This window comes from Poromitra crassiceps, assembly GCF_964638095.1.
Source record: "Poromitra crassiceps genome assembly, chromosome: 17".
NCBI lineage: Eukaryota > Metazoa > Chordata > Actinopteri > Beryciformes > Melamphaidae > Poromitra > Poromitra crassiceps.
The window spans coordinates 1,185,882-1,192,308 of NC_139635.1; positions in this window are offsets into that span (position 1 = coordinate 1,185,882).

The following is a 6,427-nucleotide window of genomic DNA, read 5'->3' on the forward strand; positions in this document are numbered from 1 at the left end:
GTAAGGCAGGAGAGCCATAGCGCGCACACACACACACACACACACACACACACACACACACACACACACACACACACACACACACACACACACACACACACACACACACACACACACACACAGAGAACAGAACAGAACAGCAGCACACATTCAGGCTGCATCATAAAACAAAAGCACAGCTCAGTCTGCATAGCTCATGAAGAAGGGAGGGAAAAACAAAAAAAGAATAATAATCAGACAAATAAAACCAAACCAAATAAATGTAGATGCATTTTTTCTTTTCTTTTTTTCTTCTTCTCCCCTCTTTAATGTATATATATATATAGGACCTATCATTTAGTTCATAGTAATTAACATTACACATAATTATGTTTCATTCACCATTTATTTTATTTTACCCTCCTACCGTATATTACTTCTTGCGACAGCTTCAGCTCCTTGATTTTATGACATCGTTTACGGCAAACAGAGTGACGTCATCATCAGCCATGGCAGTAATATAACCCAAGTGACCGGGCTTGAAACAAAAACAATGACCTGGTTGCAAAACACAACATAGTACGGCCAGTGAAAATTATTACAACAAGGAGCATAATTCACATAAGTCTTCAAAAGAGACGGTCAGCAGGAGGATAACAGGAAAGTGCGAGAATGATCGTCAATCTGGACGGTGATTTCGGCTAGTCAACAAGCTCACCCAGAAAAACCTCAGCCTCCTCTGGGGAGCGGAAAAGTTTGATTTTACCATTGTGGACCACTTTCAATGTGCAGGGGAAGATCATGGAGTATTTATGATCCAGCTCTCGAAGCTTCTTCTTAAGTGGGTCAAAGAGCCGGCGTTTCTGGGCAAGACCAGCGCTGAAATCCGGGTAGATATGAACTCGTGTACCGTTGTACACAAGCTCCCTCTTTTCCCTTGAGAGTTTCATGATCTTGAGTTTGTCCTGGAAATGGAGGAATTTAACCAAGATCGGTCTTGGTCCGGGTCTGGAGTCTTGCTTGACGAAGGATGGAGTGCGATGACAGCGTTCGATAACAGGGGGAGTAGAGAAGTTAACTTCACCCAGGAGCTTCGGGATCAGACGATACATGAAGCCAAGGATATCCGTGCCTTCGGCTTTCTCCGGAATCGAAATGAAGCGCAGGTTAGAAGCCCGGCTTCGATTCTCCGCCTCCTCAGCTCGTTCTTTCAAGTAAGAATTGTCCTTTTCAAGCGTTTTAACGCGTTGGATCAGGTCATGCACATCATTCTCATTGGTGCCAACTCTCTGCTCCAGCTCATTAACTTGGTCGCCAAGAGTGGATAATGAGCCCTCAATTTTAATAAGGCTCACATTAATAATCTCAAGTTTAGAGTCCAGATGTGATATCATCTCATGCTTCATTTGCTGCATGCCATCCCAGATTGTTTGGAGGGTGATTGCATCAGTCATTGTGAGAACTTGCAGCCTTTTCCCTCTCACAATGGACGGAAAAGTTTGATCCAGTAACTTTATCTTTATCTTTATCTTTATTACGGATCCCCATTAGTCATCACCGCAGCAACAACTAGTCTTCCTGGGGTCCACACACAACAAAAACAATACATACATACATACATAACATCGCATATAAAAATACATTCAATGCACTAACATAGTATCACTATCAAATCACAAAAATACAATAAAAGGAATTAAATTCTCAAACAGTCATATCCTTAGTGTACATTACAGTAGGCCTATCTATATTTTAATGTAAACTTATTTCTTTTTGTCTTAATGCTGTTTTCAATTTCTTTTTAAAACTTATCTTACTGGTAATCTGTGTTAGATGTACTGGCAATTTGTTCCAATGTGACATGGCTCTATATAACACAGTTTTCTTCGCTGCATTTGTTTTTGGTAATGGCAGTATGAAATTTTCACCACAGGCATGTCTAGTATTATAATTGTGTCGATCATAAGTGCATGTTAGTTGTGAATACAAACAGATAGGTTCTCTTGAGATATAGATATTCCTAAGAAACAAGATCAGGCTGCAATCCAGTCTGTCTTCCACCTTCAACCACGACAGCTTGGTATGCATCCCTTCCACACTGTTTCTCATTGAGCAGTTCAGGGCCAGCCGTGCCGCTCTGTTCTGAGTGAGCTGGATCTTATTGAGCTCTTGTTTTGAGGCATTAGACCAGACAGCTGGACAGTAATCAAGGTGGGAGAGAACTAATGATTGTATCACTTGTTTCAGTATCAGATCAGTTAGAAGAGAACTACACCTTCTGATGATTGAAATACCTCTGCTCATTTTGGCAACCACATTGTTGGTGTGAGTTCCATCAAGTGTGACACCCAATAGCTTTGCCTCTCTAACTTGCTCAATAATGGTTCCGTCTAGAGATATACTTAGCTTCTCTTCTTTTCTCAAAGCATGCTTGGATCCCAATATTAGACTCTTGGTTTTTGAGATGTTTAACTTCAGCCTGTTTTCAGACACCCACATAGACACTAGGAATGTGTGAAACTTGTGTGTTTAAAGGCAGAAAAAAGTTACTCAACTTGCATTATCCGAATCTCCACAACAGTATTGATCATTGCCACCGATTCATGGTAAGAAATGTGTCACACAAGGACCTTAGTGAGCAAATAATTGCTGCATGCCACCCCAGATTGTTTGGAGAGTGATTGCATCAGTCATTGTGAGGACTTGCAGCCTTGCAGCCTTTTCCCTCTCACAGTGGGGGGAAAAGTTTGATCCAGTAACTTGTGTGTTTAAAGGCAGAAAAAAGTTACTCAACTTGCATTATCCGAATCTCCACAGCAGTATTGATCATTGCCACCGATTCATGGTAAGAAATGTGTCTCACAGGGACCTTAGTGAGCAAATAATTGAGCCAGCAGACCTCAGCTTGTTACACACACTCAGTCCACGGCAGCCATCTTGGATGTTATAATATGGTCGATGGCTCGGTCCGGTTAGGACGGTGTCATATTTTAAATTCCTTCGTTCCCTGCAACACTCTCAGATCAAAGTTTGTCCTCCATAGATGATGGAGGCCATTTTGGAGCCATTTGGACCCCTGTGTCGTTAAAACGATGGAGAATATCATCACTAAAGTGCATCTTCAATCATTTGAAGAGACCAGGAATGTGTGAAAACAATAGCGAGACAATGTGAGTCCTAAGCCTGATTTCAGATGAAATTACTCAATATAGACATCCTCAAATTAAGATTCACCACAATATTGTCATGTCAGCACATCATAAAAAAATGCTGTCTGACCTGAGAGTCTCCAGTCTGCAGTGTGGACTCTCCAGAAGATCAGACAGGTGCTTCACTGCTGAATCCTCCAGCTCGTCAATCAGGTCCAGCTCTCTCAGATGGGAGGAGGGGTTGGACTTCAGAGCTGAGGCCAGAGAAGCACAGCTGCTCTCTGACAAGCTGCAGTGCCACAATCTGAATAAAGAATAAAACATGTAGATATAAAATAAAAACATTCCTGTATCGAAAACCTGATTGAAACCATGTTTCATAATCCACTCAGAGCTGTGGAGGTTTTAAATATACACGTTTCTAAAATGGTGAAGTCAACTGTAAGCAGCTGAAGTCAACAGGCTGCCAGGTTCAAAAAGACATAACAAGGACAAACCAGCACTCATTCATATGAATGACAACATGCTGCTGCTTCAATAAACAAGCAGAGACTGAAGAGTGAGTTAGTGAGTGGAGGCTTTTCTTCACTATAAATATAAATCAGCAGAAACAAATAAAAAAAGATGAGAATGTAAATTTGTGGCTGGTGGAACAAACTTCCACTTGAAAGAGTGGCATCAGTCAGCTCAACACACAGAGCTAAACTTGGACATTGTAGCCTACTTGCAAAAATATGTTTGTGTCCCTGTAATCAGAGTTTCAGGCCCGTCAATTCCGCGTGTCAAACACATTTCTATTTACCAGTTTTATTTATATTTTATTTTTAACCAAAGGTCACGACCCAGATCTCTGTCTTTCCTCAACGTAATTACTCACCAGCAGAGAGCAGGAGAGTTTGAGTTGTAACAAGCCTTTAATGAAACCTCTACCTATGATAATCCAAACCCAGCGTCCCCTCTGTCCTCCTGTGATAATACAAAACCCTGTGTCCCCTCTGTCCCCCTCCTGCAACAGCCTCCAGTCCTCTGCAGTCAGGGCACTCCTGTACCGACCAAGCATCAGTCCAGCGACTCACATTGATCTCACGCCCAGCCGCTCAGCCACCGCCCCGGCCTCAATGATGTCTTTCCCTGCAAGGCCCACCAGGTGCCCCAGGGTAACCACCTTGGCTGCCTTTAGGGTCCCAGAAAGTTGTGGTGTGGCTGCTGTGGTGATGTTCATCCTCGCCCCAAAAACCAGAGGCTCCTCCAGCAGCCACTCCACCGAGCTGAGAGGTGCCGCTCTCAGCACCTTCATCAGTCCCCATACTCTTAGCAGACCTCTATAAATGGGGGCAACATCATTGAGTGACAGTGCGTTAGGATTTACAAAGAAAAGGGACAAGCCCAGACCTCCCACCTGTTTTAAGAGTGTCTCTGCAACCTGCCCCATACCGCCCAGCCTTTCACATAAAGTCATTTCTGGATCCACTGGAGTCTAAAAGCTGCTGTTCTACTGGGCAGGTGTATTAGCTCTTGACCAACCTCCTCCCTTGGTAAATACAGAAGACTTTGTGGGATCTAGTGATAACCTCCCCAGAAAAAATCAAGCAGGAGAGCAGGAGAGAGAGAGAGCCGGGAAAAGGATTAAAGCATGTACCCACAACAACATAGCATGAACGCTGAAAAACATTTATGCAGCAATTTCAACCTATATTTGCATTTGCATGTATTTGTTGGTCTGGTATACTTTTCAAATTCACCATAGAAAAAAGAAAGTGATAGAGACAGGCAGTTTGGAACATACCCATAACATCTAATTATGTTCAAACAAATAAAAGCATGGATGAGGCTTCAGGTACCAGGGGAGAACAACGGATGTGCAGGACCCCATCATGCCTGTGTTCACCTTAGGCCCCCAAAACACTAAGTCCACCACAGCACGCACGCACGCACGCACGCAAGCACACACACACACACACACACACTATGGGGCCCTATCAAAGTCAATATTCAAGGACACACGCGCAGCAACGTGTGTGCCTGCGTGACTTAACATAGACAATTTTGTCACGCGCGCACACACACGCGCACTATGACGTGCGCAAACTACATCATGCGTGACAACAACATGCGTACAGCGTGTACACGTGTGGCTAATGTTGGAGAAATTTCGTTACGCGTTCACACACACGCTCGTTCGCAGTTTTTGATGCTACGCCACCGGAAGTGTATCTGCATCGCGCACAACAGAGCGAGTACATGAACGCGTCACGTAGTTCTGTTCTGTTTTATTCTATTTCTTTCTCTGTTCCATTTTCATCCAGTAGATGGTGCCAGTGACCAAACCAACCAGTTGATCCAGCATGTCGCTGGCGCTAGCAGACTATTCTGTGGTCAGTACCATAGATTAGGGACTGTTCGTTATTTATGAGAGGGGGGGTATGGTGCAGAAAGGGGGAGGGGTATCAAATATGTTTTTGAGTACTGGGGAGGGACTTGTGTTTTTTATTTTGGCTTTAGAGAGGGTTATACAACTTTCATTTTTTGTATTTTGTATATATTTTTAAATGCGTTTTTTCGTTCCAAAATTTGTGTTTACTCCCCTATTTATATCTATGGTTTACCTGTATGGTGACTGGACTCCGCTCCAGACCGCTCGCCGCTCGATACAGATTTCACCCGCTCGCACTCACCGCTCCGCTCAAAAGAATAAAAGAGATAAAAAGGCCAGGGTGTTTTAATTTGCATTTAAACGCCTGGGCAATGGGCATTGCTCACTACAAATAACATGAGCTCAGCAGAGTCGGCTGCATGCTCGTTTCTCTTCCTTCTCTCTCGCAGCAGCTGGCAAGAAAATAGTGGGCATGCACATGAAGTAAGCCAAGTCTTATTGGAGGCTGGAGCGGACATCATAGTGCATCAGTGTCACTCATCCAAATAACGTTAAATCTGCAAGGGATATATATAGCACCTGGATTACATACATGTTTCACATAGGGTTGTGTTTTGATTTTTATTGTTTTATTTTGTCCAATATTGAAATGTTCTACAATTGCATGTTGTGCTAACATCTACCACTTAGCCTATTCAGGCTGATTTGGTTGCTATTTCTTGTCAATGTATTACCCTCAATGCATGCTGGGAGATTTCACATGTGGCTCAATTAGCCACGCACCGATGCATTCTGTTTCGAACATGTTGTGATTGAAACTGGAGCGGGACTGAGCGGTGATCGGCTTTATAACTAGGAGATGAGGCCGTTATTGGGCTGGGTACTAAACGTTATATGCCCCCCGCCCCCTCTCTCCCCCAATGTC